Source organism: Acyrthosiphon pisum, chromosome A2 (genome assembly GCF_005508785.2).
Source record: "Acyrthosiphon pisum isolate AL4f chromosome A2, pea_aphid_22Mar2018_4r6ur, whole genome shotgun sequence".
NCBI classification, from domain to species: domain Eukaryota; kingdom Metazoa; phylum Arthropoda; class Insecta; order Hemiptera; family Aphididae; genus Acyrthosiphon; species Acyrthosiphon pisum.
The window spans coordinates 4,429,186-4,450,728 of record NC_042495.1 but is presented as its reverse complement, the minus strand read 5'-3'; positions in this window follow the sequence as shown (position 1 = coordinate 4,450,728).

Sequence of the window (21,543 nt, the reverse complement as noted above, 5' to 3'; positions counted from 1 at the left end):
GATCACATTAAACGAAAAAATGTCAATAAAAAATTATACATATCATTGTTCAAAGGAAAAATAAACAACCAGTCACGGGCGAAGCTGTGATGGGTCGGCTAGTTATTTATTATATTAATTTAATATAATATAGTTATAAGTTATAACATTCTATAATTTAAGTGTCATGGACAAATTTATAATTGTATATTTCTACATGAATTTTAATTCCTGATATTATAGGGTAAGCTTATTAATTAATAATTTACTACATAGATATTGTAATATAAAACACGTTTAGTATTATTTAAAAGTCAGCCACCAACTGTCAATGGTCATCTTAACAAATTTGTAGTTACCTACATTAAACATTAAAAAAAAATAAAAAAAATAGAGTCATTAATTATTCAAACTGTTTAATGTTTATTTTAAAATAAAAAAGTATCAGATTAATTTATTAAATGTTTTTCAAAAATATAAAATTTTAAAAATATTTTGAATTATATATAGGTATAAAAAATACAAATTATCCATTTTCCTTTAACAATAACAAGTAGAAATAGATTTTATAACCCTTGTGATAGGTTCTTAGTTCTTACACATGTTCAATACATTTTAATCGACATATTAAATATAGTTTATCTTTTATCTATCTTTTTTTTCATTCATAATTTTATGCCGCCAATTAATTATACTTATATATTATATAGTACCTAACCTAATTATACATCTTTGATATTTTCTAGCGGTAATTATATTATTAATATACTTTAATATTTACCTAAATAATGCATAATAGCTAGGTATAGGAAAATCTTATAAACAATAAACTAATCATACTTAGGTATAGTGGTTTTTTAATGTAATATTTAAATACACCTGTTAATTTACTATGATTTAAACATAATTTAATAATATGGAATAATATGGATGGTTTGCAAATGTATTAAATTAAAAACGATTGAACATGATTCATTATTAACGAATAATGATTAATGACGCACTGGTGTTTAATATATTATGTTTACTATACTATTCATTTTATACATTTTAGTTATATTTATGTGTGACTTTCGATAATTCAATTATTTATAAATAAAGTACACTTTATGGAACCAAGTCGTGCATATGATATATGGTGTGGGATATATAGTTTGTTTCTTGTTTTTTTTTCGTTTTCTTACAGAATTGTTAAAATGGCTTTTATTTTTATTTCAAACAATAAAAGCCTCTTTTTAAAATTAAAAAAAAAAAAATGTTGTAGGTATAGAAAATTGTTTATACATAACAACGTTGCTTGTTTACATTCCGGTAATAGGACAAGTATGCCGTAAAATAGTACCGTATAACAAAAATAAATCTCATGGCGGCACTAATTTCGAATATTTTTAAAAGTGTTTTTTCATTTTAAAAAGGACGAGTTTTTATGCCGTGATCAAAGTTACTATTTTTCTTTCTATAGTGTTTGTTTCATTTCAAAAACGTGTATGAATTCATAACTCAAATTTCCTTGGGTCAAGCATATTTTCCGTATATTTCATTAGGTATTTACTCATGTTTCCGTATAAATGTTTCTGTTTTTATTCTACACATGAATTTGAGTGCTCAATAGTAAAATCAATTGTCTTTGACTTACAAACATGGAATATATATATGAAAATAAACTTTCCGCGGGAATATTCATGATTGTAATCACACAGTTGAAATTATAGTGCCTTTTATAACATATAATAGATAAAATATAATAAAACAAAAATGAATACTGTGCCTATGACTTAGCTATAAATTGATGACAAATTCTATAGAGCTATTGATATAAAACGCATTCATCGAAGATAGTATAACAGATTAATTTGAGTAAATCAAAAATCAACAGTTACGTCTCCGAATCTGATATAATAATAGTATGTACCTATAACAAAAACTCATAGATATACTTTCGTTTCCAAGGTCAAACTATTCTGAAGTCTCAATTATAGCAATTATGTGCAATTATATGGTGCACGGATGGGTTTTAAGCATTTATACAAAAATATTGTAAATATTGTATTGACCAGGACGATTGACATACCTATCAAATACATTCCAATTAGTGTTGAAAAAGTAAAATAAATGAGGAATGACTTAAAAAGCTTGTGGTTTTGAAATAAAATGCATTAAATATATTTGTTCTGTTATTTATTATTTGAATGTTCAGATATCTTTTTTTTTCTGATCCCTCTCATACAAAAGTTATGTATACACCACTGTATACCTATATCAAACGTTTGAGACATTGAATTAAATATAAAACTAGGTACAAGTTTTGTTACATATTTATTAAGTACATGACTTGTCTGTGTGACTGTGTCACGTAAAATAAAGTATGTTATTATTTTGTATGATGCTTATTGTTATAGATTATATTTATTTATACGTGATATTATTATTAATTTTATATTGAGATGTATTTAATGTTATAACTTATATAAACGTGATAACTTAGTTATTAGTTTCAAGCCATTTGATTTAAAAAAATATGTTTCTCACAATATATTCTTACAATATACATCCAAATTTTGCTTATATTTTATAGTTAAATACAAAAATTAACAAAAACGTTGTGTAACATTTTAGCATAGGATTGTTCTTTAAGTGCTATAATTTATCAAAGCCTTAGCCTTTAAGATTAAGAACAATTATTGTACAACACTATCATGCTAGAAGTTGAATGAAGTGTGACGAGTGTTCAACACCCAGACATTGTAATGGAACGTGTACCGTAAAGTATACAGTGTGAGATCGTACACTTTTGTTTCAACTTAACCAAAGTTCAACATTTTGAAGTTTGTACAAAAGTTTTAAATTGAATAAATAAAATTGAGACTGAACGTTGAAAAAACGAAGAGATAAAAATAAATAATCTGGAATAAACGTAATTGAACGTCAACGTTATTTTAAGAATAGGTAGGTACATAATATTACCTAGTATATTAGTTATTAAAACTAAAAATGGATATTCAATTATATAAATATTATTGATGTGATTATAATATTATGTAAATCATTTTTTAATTAGTATCTTATTATATTTTGTATAATAACGCTGAATTTTTCTTAAATAGGTAGGTACAATTTATTTAAATTTAAAAATTACTTTTCTGTATTCAGGTTATGAATGAATCTTGTCATCATCGATTGTCATTTCCATTATAGATCGGTATGAATAGCTTCGCGGCATAAATATTTTAAAATTAGTCAGATTAGTTTGAAAATGTCATTGTGTCAGAAAATAATAATAAACTATATAAATGGCAAAAAAAGTTTAAGTCCATGCTACGGATAATGTTTTTAGAATTTAAAAAAAAATAACTTAAATCGTTCGTGGAAAAATCATACTTTTCATTTAAATATTCAATTTCGTCAACATTTTAACTTAAAATAGTTTTATATAGAAAAACCATGCATATACTACCTATGTATTTTCAACATTATTAAATTTTTGTAAGTATAATTTATAAGGAAACTTGTAATAATGTTAAAAATATATAGTATATGCCCGGTTATTAATAATTATAAAGACGTTAAAATTATTTGAAAATTATTGTGATTTGACAACTTTAATTAAAATTTTAACTTTAAATCATAGAATAATGTTTTGAAAAAAAAAATATCGGATTTAGTGTTTTATAAAATACTTCATACCTACATTTTAACCGGAGATTTCTCGTGTATGTAGGAATTTCAAAAAGATTTGAGCGGTGGTGACTGTTGACTTGAGTACGCCCCTATAGTTCATTAGAAGTAGAAAGAAGTTTTTTCGGTATAAAAACATTCTTTTGGACAATAGTTATTGATTAAATGTTTAAGTTATTAATAAAAGCTTTGGTAGTTCAGTACATAAAAATGTATAGCAATGAAAATTAAACAACTATTAAATGTGGGCATAATTGTTTTGAATTTTAGATTTTAAGCGGGACGATGGATGTATTGGTTTTACTGCAGGCACGGATCCAGAGCAAAGATCTGGGGGGGGGGAGGCAACAATTTTTTTACAACACAAATACAATTATTATAATAAAATATTATACCTACTTCATTCTTAATTTAAAAATAATAATAGTAGATATAGATAATCAATGTGATAAATAAACTGTTGATTATTTAATATAGAAAGCGACAATGTGAAAAGAAGTTTAGATTTTGTTTATTTGTTATTTAATATAAAATATTTATATGTATAAAAAAATACGTCTGTGGGGGCCTAGGCTTCCTGGATCTGTCCCTGGATTTCCAAGTAATCGTTTCTTCAAAAATATCTTAAATGCAATGGATTTCCGTTAATCGTTAATAATTGTTAATTAGTTTTTTTCGGAAACGGATAATGGTTAAAACTAGTTTTAGAAAATTATAATTTTTTATGTGACAGACGGTAGATATCATCTACTTGAGCCCCTATATTTATTACAATGGATGGGATTTTATAGAACTTAAAATTCCATAATTAATATGCTCTATAAATTATAATAGGGGGACGGAGAGGCCTAGCGAACTAAGGTGTCGGTTGCAACGCGCATCGACGCCGGTCAGAACCCGGCCACAGGCGGCATTTTTCTTAGGGAAAGTCACGGTGTCCGGAGAGATATGCCGCCTTCCCCACCCTGGCATGGCAGAAACCTATACGGGTCTTTTTTTATGCATCAGTTTTTTTTGCACCGATAGCCCACTACATATGTTCCTAGAAATTATCCACAACCCCCCTTCCACCCCATTGGAAATTTATGAGAACACCACTGCTTGATAGATTAGGTTATAGCATTTTAAAGCATGTCTTTATTTTTTTTACACCCAATGACCATTTAAAGTCCAATATTTTCAGCAAAAATTAATTCAAGATACTTTATTACTAAAAGTAAAATAAATTACTTTTATAGCAATATAAATATATCATAAAATATACTTAGTAATGTATTCTGACAGACCATCTTAGCTCAGAATCGTTTTTCGTATGCATACGATTTATCATTGAATTTAAATTTAACACATACATTACACTGACTTACTCCTCAATGACAAGGTACACTCGACACCTACTGTACAGCAGACTGGTTACCAACCTTCCTTTTACTTTTGACGATTTGTGTATAACTTTTCAACAGAAATAAACCTTCGAGTTACAGAACTAGAGGTGCTACCAATAGGTTTGTCTCTTCTATCATGTCTTCAAGTATATTTATATTTTTACTGAGTCGTTCATATAATTTACTTATTATGCTACTATTAGCGTAGATTGTAAAATGTATTCTTAAATAAAAAAATTAATTGAAAAAGTTAAAGAACCAATTTTAAACACATTATATACGCAAAAAAAAATTCACAACATTATAAATCCAATTCATATAGCTCAGTATAAAAAAAAAAAAAACAAAAAAACAAAAAAAATTAATGGCATTAAGATGTTAAAAGTAGAGGCGTCAATGATGGGAGCGATCGGCAGGATGTACTTACAAGCTTTGTCACTCTTATTTTTTTTCTGCGTCTTATTACAGCTTTCCATATCATTTATAAAGATTCAATTGATGCATACAAGTTTAAATGTATTATTAAGACCATATTGCCTAGAATATAATATGTATGGAGTTAATGTATATTTATTATTCCTAGATGTATATTATTATATTATTATTATAATATTATGGCATGCATAACAAAATCTATTTTCAACTTCCAACTTTCATTTTTTTTATTCATGAAATTATTAATATAATCCTTTAACCCTATACAGATATAAAATACATCTATTTGATATGATGAAGAAAAAATGGCTTAATTATGACAAAAAATTGTCCAACCTAAATTTTAGCATCACTATTAAAAAATTTTTATCGAAACCGCTGGTGTAAAACAATATAGGTAAGTCAAAACAAAATTTCGTCCAAACTGTACTCGGTTCAATAAAATATGTTAATATGTTATAAAATAAGTTATTTCTATTTTAAATTCGCGTTTGACATCCTGACGAATGTGTCACTAATGCGTGGCTGCTTCCCACAAAATACTTCATGTTTTACATCCGAGAAATAAGTAGACTTTTATTTTTCTTTCTATATTGATTGAATAATTAATTGTCTTACGACCTTGTATGTATATTCCTCTGCTTCGCATTTACTCATTGTGCCAATAAGTACAGATTTTAAATTTCTTTTAAAAATAATAAAAAAAAAAAACTTTTGTCTAATAACTTTATATAATTACATAACTGATAACTTATCAAAGAAATGTTAAGTAGATACTCAGATTAAACAAATGTTAGACTAAATTAAAATTCAACAAAATGTTTCATTGGATGAAATTTTGATTGGACTTGAATATTTAATTTATAGAGCATATAACGTTTGTTAATCATGATAACATTTACAGTCAAATTAACAAACAATAGTTATGTTACGGGTAAAACTGTCTCTACAAGTGTCTATTACTCCCAATGGTATTGCAGTAAATTAATTGAAGTTCTCAAAATTAATTTCATTAAGCTTTAATAAAAACCGTTAAGTAAGAAACGGAGAATAAATAATTTAAAAATGGTTATAAAAACTTCATTATTATTTTCTGAAGTCTTAAATATTTAAATATTATTACTAGTATATGAGTATATGACTAATAATTGTCAATAATTGTGTCAATAATGTGTCAATAATTGTATAAACATAAATCATACAATGTATTAATACATATTTTTACATTGTCATTTGTCATTGTATTTTTAAAAAATATTAAAAGGTTTTTTAAGAATATAAAAGTATTAAATTATACAATTCAATATTCAGCGAAATTATAAAAATAAAGATATTGTATTTTTGGTTTACCTATGTTTTTTTGTTTATTTGATAGGTATACAACAGTAAGTGAATAATATCGAAAAAATATTATTTTGTTTCTAATTATGTTTCTTGTAATTTTCGGTGATCGATTATCTTTTCTTTTTATCTTTTCTTACTTTTATTGGCTCGTCTGTGTTTAAGGAGTGTTAATAGTATTGAACAATTCTATGAAAATGTATTTTTGCATTTCCAATAATATGGTTTATTGAGCGATATGAGAGTATAAATACACCTATTATCAATATTGTTGAAGAAAAGTTAATCCTATGCATGCATGAAAGTCAATTTTCGATATTTTAATTACTAAATTCAATAATTCAAATTCAAAAAGTAAAATATCACAAGTTTTAGAGCTAAATATTGGGCATTGAAAATAAAATATCGAAAATCAACTCCTATACCTACAAGCCTAGATAAACTTCTTTTCTTCAATTTATATAATAGATAATATGTTCATGATGTAATGTCACTTGGTAAGCCATATTATTGGAAATATGAAACTAAGTTTCCGTGTTTCACTAAAATTCACATTTGTAGAGTGTTAAGTGCTGGGTTATTGACATGTCAGAGCATATTTTAAGTTATTTTCACTGGGTGGCAATTCAATAAAATTGTCTACCAGAGAAACATAGAATGAAAATCAACTCTTATATCTCAACAATTTTAATAGTGGTTTATTAACTGAACTCTACTGAGAAATATATCTACATAACCGTGATTTTTCAATAATAAAACTGATACCTACGTGGCAGAATAAACGATATACGAGTGATGAGTACACGAGTACACGACCGCAAAGGTCTACGAGCATTCTATGTTTTGTTATTGATATTATCGATAAAGTAGGTATATAAAATATAACTGTCACTGTACGTCTGTAACCGTATGGTCATATCTGTAGGCAATCAACTACTAATATAGTGAGGTATTAGCGAATTTAAGGGAGCTGGAGCACACCATGTTTTAAGAAGTATGTTTAGGCATTTAATATGACATGTACATTTTGGCTGTGTCAATGTGTGAGAAGTAAATGCACATTAGTGAGTGTAATCCATTATCGCACTTTTCGCAACGAAATTTGGATTCTCGGATTTACGAATTATTTTGTACTGTCGTCGTAATATTTATCTTACTAAGACTCTTGAAAATGTCCTAACACCCATACACGCATGCACAAGTCAATGAATACGAAGAAAATACTTTTGCTTTTGCTATAGGGCAGAAATTTGATGTAAACAGTAGGTACCAAAAGAGGAATTCACCTTGTTTCGATCGACTTATATTAGTCTTGAAAATATGAGCGTATTCGTCTATTTTCTAGGTATGCTCGGAAATAGATTTACGACTTTATTAATATGATGCATAGTAAGTTTATATTATTATCAAAATAAACTTAGACCTGACTTAGTTGTAGATAGCGACGAAATAAAAAATATAAGAATCCACTTCCGAGCAAACTTAGAAAAGAGGAATACAGTCTAAATTTACTTTTCAAAATTGAAATCGTACTACTGGAAGTATGTTTAATTTTCTTTCACTTATTGAGCTAAATGTATGGAAAAAAATGGTCGCTCCAGCCGCCTTAACGGAGCGCGGCCGTGGTGTTGTGGATAAATCATAAAAATCAATCGACAATCACAATGAACTATGAAGAATGAAGATAATCCACAAAATATTATACTATTATAAGATACTGAAATAGTTGTTGTACATACATCACATACATATCATCAACCTACACATCATACACACACGCTACGCCACTGATGTAACTGTTTAAGTACATCCGTACAACCGAGTAGGTATCATATTAAACGAGTAGGTATAAGTATTTCTGTGCTATGAAATATGAACACTCCTAAATAATTGTATAAACGTAATATAAAATTTACCTGTACTGTGTATAGTCGCGTGTCTCATTAATCAGGAGCACAGGACGCAAATAAGTAGAAAATCAGAAATGTAGTAACATAGCACGTTATTCTCAACCAGCTTTCAATTTATGAAGACAATGACGATCGATGACTTCCGAAGAAATTGATAACATTGTTAAAATAACGTGTATTATTTTCGTATTACATCTATATATCTACACTTGTATGTTATATCAACATAATATATGAACAATTCCGGCAAAGCTATAATTGGGTGAATGTGACATGTTCTACACTCAATTAAATATTATTGTTAATTTATATAATATGGGATAAACTATACAAGAGTCGAGAGCTTAAAGTAGTTTTATGTTCTTTATATATTATGTAAATAATAATTTACATTGGAATCGGTCGTTATGAGAATGTGTTAGTCAGTAGCACCATCACCCACCACTGGGTAGCATTCAAATATCACTGGGGGGCACTAGTATTAAAATATGCTCTGTGACATGTGCATGCACGTGCGGGTGCGCTTCGCTATTTATTTTATAACATCTTTCACTCACACTAATGATCATTTACTACGCACACATTTACACGAACGCATTCATAAAAATAGAAAATTGCCTGTATTGAACTCCTTAGAAACTGTCGGTATTCATACCAATTTTCGCGTTTTGAAATTATTGTATTTTTGTGAGCTGCGCTATGAGGCAATCAGATATATGAAATCGGCTAAGAACTTAAATAATCTTCAAAGTTGAATGCAACTCATTAAAATGTTAACGAAAAAAATAACCGAGTTTCTTTGTAAATGTGTATAGCAAGTAACAACTAATTAGTTTCATCGAATCTTGTGTGTTCAATTTCCGTAGATTCTAAAGACAGAGTAAAGTGTTACCCTCATACCCGAAGGCACTAATATAAAAAACTTAGACCGTTATATTCTTTGATTATAATTATCCTTAATTATAATTCAAAACAAAGTAACGGAAATATTTTTAATTTTACTACTCTAATTCAGAGTATTCATTCATAACAAAAAATTAAAAAAAAACTTATCCTATATAATATACTCTATTCGGGATAAAAATGCCCAAATTCGTGGATGAATACTGATAACTAAACCGCTCTAGTCATCTAAGGTTTAGTTATCTTACTATTTCCAAAGTACCGATCTGATTTTCTAACATAAAAAATGGAACGTTCAGAATGAATGCCTTTTTTCTGAAATATAAATTGTCATACAATTTTTTTTGTTAAACCAATACATTTATACATTCACCGCTCCAACCAGAATCTAAATGCCAAACTTAGAATTTAAAATCAATATAACTTCAACTTCTAATATATAAATACCGAGCCTTGAGTATCCATATTATAGTACCTATATAAGTACTTTATTTAAACGATTTCATTATTTAGTTAAAACACTATATTATATTATAATATACATATATAAAATAAATATAGAAAACTTAAGGTGTTTCATGTAAAAGGTTAAAGGACGAGCAACTGTGAAAGACGGAACGATTAACAAGCGCCTACCTTCAGAATATTATAATTTATAATCATGGTTTGAATATTTTTGTAGAATTGGTGAGGGAAATGTAGTGGAAAAATTGAATGAACAAGCTTCATATACAGACAAAATTTATTGAGCAAACAAACACAGATTATATATTTTGTTTTAGGTAAGTAGTAAGTACCTCATAACGTTATACTCATTTGTTGAAGTTTCAAACTATTGATTCATAAATTGAAAAAATTATTTTTTTTTATTAAACAATGAATATATTTAACTGTCGATTTATGGTAATATATAATATATAATACAAACGATACGTTGTATAATCTCGAAAATAAATTATACATTTTAAATAACTAAAGGTTGACCTTATTGATTTTAGATTCTGAGCGGAAACATTTAGATTCATTTAATGCTATAGTGCCTATTATTTCGAACATACTCATACCATGTTATGAGTTACGTACCAATTTATGGTAATTAATTATGTTACCAAATATTAATATTGACTCAAAACAAATTATAATATTATTAGATATTATACCTAACATAATTGTTTTAAATATTAGTGATATGACAAATTCAATATTTTGATAAAAATCTTACCGAATTACTTATTGAAAAATTACTATATAATTTTACAAAATATATATCATAACGACATATTACGACTATACGAGTAATAAAACATATCCCACACAGCATTTTAATATTTCCCAAATATGGTATAAATATTTTCAGAAAAACAATATAGTTGTCAAAATATTTGAAAAAGTTGCGTAAATAATAAGGAAATATTTATTTATATTTTTTTGCCAAGAAGTTCACTATTTTGAAAAATATTTTGTAAAAAACATTAACAAAACATTTAATCGTATTTTTAAAAAAAACATTTTCATGGAAACATTATACAAATATTAAGTCAACATTTTTGTGCAATATTTATACAATATTATTAGTCAAATATTCATAATTCAAGCACTCCAAAATATTCACAAAATATTATCATTTCCCAAATGTTATGTGGGATACTTATAGTAATATATGCTGACAGACCGTGTTAGTTCATAATCGTTTTTTGTATGCAACGATTTATCATTTTATTCAAATTTAACATGTCAATATACATTACCGTGACTTTGACTTACCCGATGACTTATTAAGGACGAGGTCCACTCAACAGTCGACACTTACCGTATAGCAGACCTATTACTTACTTTCCTCTCTTTTTTGTTTTGTTATTACGTAATTGGTATCTAGAAAGTTTTTTATTTTGAACCGTTGCAATTTAAACTACATATATCATTAATAATATTTAAGTATATTTACTATAGGTATATTCAGGTATATAGGTATATTCGATAACTTTGTGAAAATTAATCCCTTTTATCATATTTTCCATTTAATTAATGTTAATTAATAAGTCCATAAAATTATTGCCATTATTACAAACTCTATTACCGTTTCTAATTAATCAGAATAAAATACAGTGATGTATTATTTAGCCCCTCATAGCCATCTTAAAAACAAAGTGATTATGCAATTCAATACCATTTACCAACATATAATAGGTACCTACTGTTTAAAATATCATGCTTGTTAAGAAAAAAAAAAATGGCCTCTTTCCATTTAAACTCGATTTTTGATAATTATGATCATAATGATAATGATAAATATTTTAGAGCACCCCAAATCAAAACAGTATTCACAGAATAATAATAATAAATCACTTAACCATTGATTGCTAAATATAAAATCTAACATGGGTTAAATAACGAAAACCTTTTAAATATCACTCAGAGACAACATTAATAACAACAAAATTTTCTATTTACAATTATAGTGTACTAATTAGTAATTATAATATTTCACATTAGTTTACTAACATACAATTTTTTATTAAGACACTAATGTATTTGTGTAAAAACTTTAAACAAGCATCATTAGGTTAGTTTAAGTTAATGATTCATGAATGCTTTATTCTTAGATTTTTGTCATAGCTTATACCATCAGCTAGTTTTTAGATGATACGATAAAACTTTTATGGATATACTGTGTTATGTTATACAGTGTAAAACTTTAGTGGTATTGTTCGTTTTATTTCATTTTATTTAATAATACGTTATGGAATTACACGATGCACCTGTGGAAGACCGTACAAGATAAGTCATGTTTCACGTGCGTAAACCAAAAAATGATGAAACTGAAATATCAGTTCAGGCGATCTTGGGTAGTGTGCAATGCGCTGATAATAAGCTAAGTACCATGGACGTGGTAAAACTCGCTAACAAACCGCGTCTGTTGCGTTTCATGACTCTTGGGGAGAAAAAACATAGAATAAAAGCGATAGGAAATAACATCGATTGAAAATAAATTAAAATCTAAAGAATAAAAATAAATATTTAAAAATAAAATGTTTTCAAAAACAATTTTGCACTCTCGCGTCAATTAATGTTCATACTACAATATAAGTAGTCAAACCAATTAACTAATGATACAATGTTTGAGTCTAAGTTATACAAATAGGATTCATTGCTTAAAATCATAAATATTTGTATTTTTACAATGGATTGCCACTAGTTTTTCCAACAGAGCGTTTTCCCGAAAGATATACTTCCAAGAAAACCAAATACCCCCATCAATTTTACCAAAACCCATTTCATGAATGGATCAGGGATGACCTGTCCATGGATGACTTATTATGTGGATACTGGTCCCCGATAACACGCCGATGGACGATCGATAACAATTTTAATTTCATGTCAACTAGTCATAGTCATAAAACTATTGAGTAAAAAGCGTAGATAAACATAATATATTGAATAGTGTTGGACCACAATAACGCGTCAACGGGTAATCGACGACAATTTAAGTCTATAGTAAATTGTATAAGCACTGTCGCAGTATCGTAATTCCAGTTGTTTAGCGTTCGTAATGGATTATGAATTATGGTATTTAGTTAGCACTGACTGAGTTAAAAAAAGAACAAGCTGACTCAAAGGTCAGTTTTGCCGAACTTTGTCTTGATCTTAGGATAAAAATGTATCAGAAAAAAAAAACTGGTACAATTTCAATATTCAATTGGAAAAGTTATATATCTTTAGAGTACCTATACTCAACGTACAAAGAAGAACATATTATATTATCAGTATTTTTTACAACCTTACTCAACAATTGTATATATATAAATCTACTATCTAAATACCTACTTGATAAATTGTTGATAGTAAATAGTATAGCTTAAGCGGACAGCCAAAAATATATCTCCAATAATAAGAATATCATTATAAATACTACGATTATAAGTACCTATCATGATTACCATTAACAGCATTACAATGTAAAATTGTTCAAACTGGTCCAAAAACTCATCGTATAATGTAAATATCTGTATTAGTATTGTTCATTCATGTGACGTATTATACCATGTTAATAAATATAAGTATCTAATTATAATAATGTAGATTTGTGTTTCGCTAATGGTCAAGTCATCGTCATGAAATAAAAATCGATTATAAATTGTAAAAAAAGTTATAAAAGATTAATGAATCACATTAAACTATTTTAATCAACCAGGATAAGTATATTTGTATATTTTTAAATAACTGTAAAATACCTAACTATAACTACTAATGGCCACAGATCCTGTTTTTTTTTTTTTTTTGAGATCAATAAAAAAAATCAACCCGGTTATTTGATTAATTATTTATACATGCTATAATGAAAATAAGTATCTATCTGTAGTTACTTTTACATATCTGTATACAAATATCGATAAAAAAAGTCCTTCAAAGAGGACTGTACTTTGTTATTCATTTTCCAGTCACACTAAAAATGAACAATAAATTAAAGGGTTAATTTTTAATTACTTCTCTCCATCATACAACATTTTATTCTCTTTCTGAGTGCTTCAAATATATTTACATGGTTTTTAAACATAAATCCATTGTCCAAACCATAACATTTTAATGTTAATAGTAGCTGTTTTTATTACGTTGAAGTGGTATAAATGACAGTATCTCAATCATTGATACATTAAACAATACTTCTGGTGTAAGCTTTTCGTAAATAATAAAATACATTACATAATACTAAATTTTATAATTAAAAAATTAAATTAAATAGTCACTTTTAACTGACAATTCTTTGAAGAATACAGCTGTACATTAATGAAGTAGGTACTAAACATTTGAGCATTATGGACGATTTAAGTGTTCCTTGATCGTCGTTATATAATTGACAAAACCGTATAAAATGCTTAACTCAAGTTAAAAATATTTGTCTTATCATTAAACTTCACGAGGATAGTAATTATTTCTTTTTAATTAATAATAAATATTATGTACTAAATAGTAGCAGAGCTGTATTTTTATTTATGGTATTGTGTGTATGTGTGTTGAAATTAAAATAAATGACACATACATTCACATAAATTATTAACTATATAATAATTTTTATAGTAACACAAATTAAAATAAAATAATTTAATATCGCATGATCATCAATACAAAATAGGATAAAAAACTACTTAATAAATGTAGCCATGTTTTTTGGTTAAATGATAAGAAAACAATATTAAGTTATTATTCTTAATAATGTTTAATAATTATAACAAAATTGACTACACATCACCGGCGTGGTGTATAGGCAATTTTAGTACATCAGTGTGTAGGTGATTTTGAACGATAATATCTTGCTGTATTAACTGTGTTCATTTATAATACAATCAAAGTCCCTATTCCAAGTTTATAAGAATAGAACACTAATTGCATCCGATCAGTTTGGATCCAATTTGGAGATCAATTATTTACATAAGAAAATTGTATTCACATTTTTCATTGTTTCTCATAATATAATTTACTACAAGGTTATATAATATAGGCGAGTTTATTCGTTATAGTTGTAATTGGTTTTACTCTATTAACGTGTAATGATGCATTTATATAATATATATATATATATGTGTGTGTGTGTGTGTGTGTGTGTGTATGTGTGTGTGTATATTAAATTTTAATAAACCTATCAATAAAATAATTTATAACTGTTCACAAAATATGGTCAAATTAATATTATTACATTTTAGTGTACTGTATAGAATATGATATTTATGAATTATTATAGATTCGTCAGCATTTATAATTTCATATTTGGAAGACATGTTTAGCTAATAACAGCAATCAATTGAAAATTATATGCGTTTGAAATATTGTATGTATTTATTTAATATTGGAACTTTTCATATAAACGTATATGCATTGTATAATAATTCATTTTATAATTTATCTGATTTTATATTATTTAGTTTGCTTGATTAGTTTAGCTGTCGCTAAAATAATATAACAACATTTTTAAAATGTCAATAGCCTACTGATATATAGGTACTGTACTATATGATGGATAATTTACGTCCGAATGTAGCTTAATCGTCTTATAAATATTTTATTGGGATGAAAGTAACACAATACAGCCATCAATGTAACTTAATCATTATATCGGTTTTTATTATTATTATTATTGTTTGTACATGCCCATCATTATGACACATACACACACACACACACGCACGTATATACATGATTACTCACCTACATGTTTGTATGAAATACAGATAAATATATATATACATATATATAATTATATTATTTATTTATAATTTGGAAATGTGTTCTTTAGATTGTTAAAGCTATTATATTAATTAATGATTACTAAAACTAATACTAATTGACCTAATATAAAATACTACAATTATTTCATTTTGATTATAATTTATAACCATTACTAATATTTGTACATACTTTATACTTAGCTTTTATATCATTGAATAAAATTCACAAAAAATGTTCATAAATAAGTAATTACGATAATGTTAATGTATAACTGCATAATTATGTACATTTCACTGACTGCAATAATATATATGCAGTAAATTAACAATAAACCAACTCTTGAACTTCGTAATACGATTGAAGTTATACAGTGAATTTAACAATATTATGTAAAAAGTAATTAATATTAATTGTTGAATTCCTAAAGTGGCATTTAGTTAAAAATTAATTTCAAAATAATTAAATGGGATATAAAGCGAGGAAACAACAAATACAATTCAATTTATTATTTAATATATTTACTTACCTACCTATCCAATATTTTTTTAAATGATCAATTGAACCTTAATTTACACAAAACGGTTATATATTATAATGTTCCTATATATAGATAAACTCATATAAATCAAACCATAAAATATATTAATTCATATTTCTATCATGGTTTTTATATTGCAAAAGCGTTTATGCAAAATGAAGACAATTATTGCAAAGTTTAAAAAATGAAATAATATTAAAATTGATAAAAATGAATAGGTTTTATCCGGCATACAAACTTATAATTTCATATCGCTCATAAATATTTTACCTTGTAAAAGTATATACATTATCTTTTATCAATTAATGTAAATTATTAATATTTAAGATAAAAATACGATGGTGAGTGATAAATGTATAGTGTTCGTAAATAGTTTACCATGTAAATGTACGAGTATTTACATTACCTTTCATCAATTAATTTAAGCTATTGATATTCAAGATACAAATACGATGGAGTGTACACAGGCTGTGTAAAACTCATCTCGTTTTGTAGACCTTAACTAACATACAATAGTGGTGTGTTATTATATTCAATAAAAGAACAATAATCAATTGTTTTCTACGTTTCTAATAATAATATTTTTAAACGAAGTTTGATTTGAAGTTAAAACTATATTTGTCGAATTTCTTCAAAATGATACAACAGTTATTTATAATTATTTTTACGTCCTGAGGTAAAAACTTTTTTGAGGACCTTAATTGCAAACAAAAAAAATATTATATTAACAAGCATTGGGTGTTGTAAGACATATCTAGTTTAATTTCGCTCACAGATTGGGTAGTATAACTATTGCTTAATTTTACTTCTTCATTTTAAAACCATTACTAAATAAAATATCACACATTTAGTACTTTAATCTTCCACAATAATATTACACGGTACTAAATATTTCCCTTTAAATTAACTACCTAGTCATATTCATAACTTTATTCATATTAGTTGTAAATAGCTTTTAAAAATTAGGCACGTGATTTATTCTCGGTGAGAAAATATGTTACTCTAACTAGAAAGTTGGTCTGATCGAATGATTTTTAACGCTGTTTATGTTTTCATTAGTTTTAGTATGTTTAATATGATGTTCATAATTTATGGTTAAAAATATTAGGCCGAGGAAAAAGGTTTATTGTTTGGCCACCTAAGTGCAAATCCCCGAACGTCCTTTTCCGCATTCCATTCCACTTTCCAACCATCGATCCGCTTGGGTCTGGGATGCTTGGCGTACAATGTACAGTAACAATAACGTGACTGTAATTTGTCCCCGTGGCTACGCCTTTGCGAAGAAAAAAAGCTTTAATGGCCATTGAACGCGAAAGTTTTAGGACATCCGATATTTTATGGTCCAAGCTTTTATTATTTTTATGTTATCGGGAACAAAAAAAATATCGCTCATGTTTTTATGTGCCAATACAACAAATGTACTAAATTTGATTCAAATATATACCTAACGTCATATTTATGAAAATATAAGTGTTCAAAATAAAATAACCGCCTAATTTTATGTGGATTTTATACGTTTCTACATTTTTAGAGAATCGTATACAATTGTTACGCATTTCTAGTTAGTACATTACTACATTCCATGTGAATTAGTTTTTATAATTTTTTATAGGTATTTATGAAATTTTCGTGCTAAATTTATATTTTTTATTTTACTTCAGATTATTAATAAAAACATTTATCCAAGTAGAATATGTGTGTAATAAAATATTAAATAACTAAATTATTAACTAATTTATAATTCCTAATATTATATTTGATGAATGAACGATTTAACGATAGAGAATATCCATTACATGTTTATATATAAATACAAAAATAAACTATGATATGTTAGTAGGTACAAGTTTTTATCCAATACATTAATAAAAACATACAATAAAAAAAGCAGGTAAGTGGATGTTGCTCTGCTGTATGGTTGATTACAAGTGGGTCATTGTATAATGGATTATATTAGACTTGAATTCAATGATATAATATTATTGTATAAGAAATACGATTCTGAGCGGAGACGGTTTGTCAGTCTGGATATTTTATATTTTGTTATTCTTTATTTTATCATGTAAGTTGAATTAATATTAAAATATTATAATTTTTTATTCGTTTCTATGGTGATAAACAAAGTGTTAGAAATTAAAATCCATTTTTAGTGTTTTTTCGTAATTTTCCGGTGGTTTTACCCGTGGCATTAAATAAAAATTGAGAAAATGACCTCTTTAAAGTACCATCTTGATCCAATTTGCTAAAAGATAAGGTACTATATGTTGAAATCGAAGAACTCCTTCTGGAAGAAATTTTGTATACAGGATATAAAAAAAAAAACACCATTGTAAAAACCATAGCTTCCTCGCTCCACTCAGAATTTAAAATACAACTAAGATAGTTAAGGCTAAAGAAGCAATAATTTACTATACGGAAATGTGTCTGATATTTTTCAATAAACTTCATGTATGTAGGTAAATAAACAATGTAATTGAAAAACTATGCCATGGACTGATGAATTGATAATGAAATATTTAATATTTTAGGGTAATAATAATTTAAATTTATAACAAGTTAATAGTTATTAAAAAAATATATACTAATTATTATTTATTAAAGCCATAGAAGTATAGAATTATTAATTTCTATCTTGGCAGAAATTTTTTGTTCATACACTTATCATTATAATTTATTATCACAACTGACCATTTCCCGTGAAAACGATATTTTTGTTAATTGAACAAAATTTACATAAAACAAAGGTGTTTTATTCATTTCAGCGTTTTATTTAGTTCGTTACCTACTCATTTTATAAATTACATTTCACTAAAGACGTGTAGCTTATGTAGCGGTCGGCACTCCCGGAAATTCCTGGGAACGTACCTGGAAATGCACAAAGGGTTACGAAAAATAGGATCGTTTCCGGGAGTACAAAAAAATAAAACATCTATTTTAATGAATTTTTTTATTATAACAGCTACGTAGATACTTTATAATTTTAAATTAAAATGATTTTTTTAATAAATATATATTATTATTATAGAGCCACGGTATCCATGCTAAAGAGGTTAGAAGGTAAGATATTCTGTGTGAATCATGCATTTGGGTATTGAGACTTAGGTATTTTATTTTTATGATAGAAAGCTAAAATATTGTAACAATGTATAAGCACTGAATAACTGTTATTCTGTTATATAACTGCTATACAATTTACCAGTCATCAATTAACTTCGATTTTTTTTTACGTTTTAATTTTATATTTTATGCTCACATCTTAATGTTAGATATAGCCATATAGGTACTTTACATCTTCCATTGTTTCATAATAGCGTTGCTGTATATTTTGATGTGAGTAATAACTCAAAATTAAATATAATTGTATACTTTGTGGACCCACAAAAATGCATCTAAAATTACTAAATATTTACCAAAAGGAAATTTTCTATAAAATACAACCATATATCAAGCAAAATTATAGTTACTTAATCTAAGATGATTATTCAATTTTAATTCTATTATCTTGGATAATAAATTATACATTATAACATTTTTAACACTCCAATGAAAATGTTCCGTTCTCAAAAGCACAACGCACTATTTATTTTTAAATATTCGTTTTATTTTCATTACTCATTAATATTTTAATTGATTTCAATGATAATCACAATTTAATTTGTGTTTATGTAAAACTTAACTTTATATTGCAAATCACCATAAATGCACATCGGTAATACACTTATACATATCGTAAATCGTAATTATTTATGCGATTGATGATAATACTCAGTATGACAGTATGTTTGTGATAATATCGGACGTATTCAATGCCCATAGGATAAAAACTAAAATAAAAATAGGATTTATATTCCTATATAGGTAGGTACTGGGAACGTCTATTCATGTTCATGGTACAGTAAATTATAAACACAATATTACCATTGAGGTATGTTTAAATTTATTTTAACTAACTAACATGTACAATTGGCTTTTGATGTCATTTATTCAAACAGTAATCAGTCGTATTTAGTAAAAAGGAAAATAAGAACACCACCTACATAAATTAAATATAGACCATTAAAATACGAAAACATATTGGTGCATAAGTAACTCTGTGAAACATTTCATTGAATGTCAGAATATAATCCTTTAACTCACTTGAACAACACCGCCGACAATGTGTTGTAACAAGCTTTAGTGAAAAAATATCACTAAGAGGTAGGTAATATTCTGAGGTAGGTAATATTTGCTACGAATTTTTCGTGTCAAAACTTACTACCTATTTGTTCTCCTGAAAAAAAAAAAAACTAAAAATAGCACGTTTTGGATAGTAACCATACATTTATACCACAACCTATTCATACAACGCTAAGGTAAGTCGATATCGATGAAAAGCTAGTAACAATATTATATGATATAAATATATTATACGGTTGTAATTATTAAATATTATTAATATAATAAGTGCAATTTATCATTGACTTTAAATTTAACACGTACAGCGTATTAGAGTGGCTTACCCAAGTAACTCAACAGATAAGGTGAGGTACGTACATTCAACACCTAATGTACATCAGAACGTTAAAGTATCACCATTTTTTTTTTATAATAATTAATAAAGAAAATATATTGAAATAAAGAATAAGAAATTAAGATTTTTTTTTAAACTTTTAAGCTTTCCGGTACAGTGGTGATAAGTCATAAGTTCATAAACCTATGAAATTTTATTTTAACTTACTATTTTTTTTTTTTACAACCGTTGATTTTGTAATATCTATAGACTAATTTATATATAAATGATAAATCAGATTTAATAAAAAGATTATTTTATATTTTGTCACTTCAATTTTTGTTATGTTCCTTAGTTAGACGGGTACCTATATTTTTTTTTTTTAGATTATATACCTATTGACAAGTGACGACGTTTGATTAATTATAATTATTTTTATGGTTTTATACAAGTAGACCATGTAGAAGAATCATATTTTTTTGGCAATCAAGTACCTATCTTTGTTTTATCATTGTATGGCCAAAATTTAGTCTAATGACCATAAGTAAGTACCGTAATAAATCAAAATTCCTCAATTAAAAATGAAAATATTCCTGTCAAAATAATTCAACGCAGTATTCAAATGAATTAATTTTAATGAAAAGATTTGTTAAATAAAATATAACA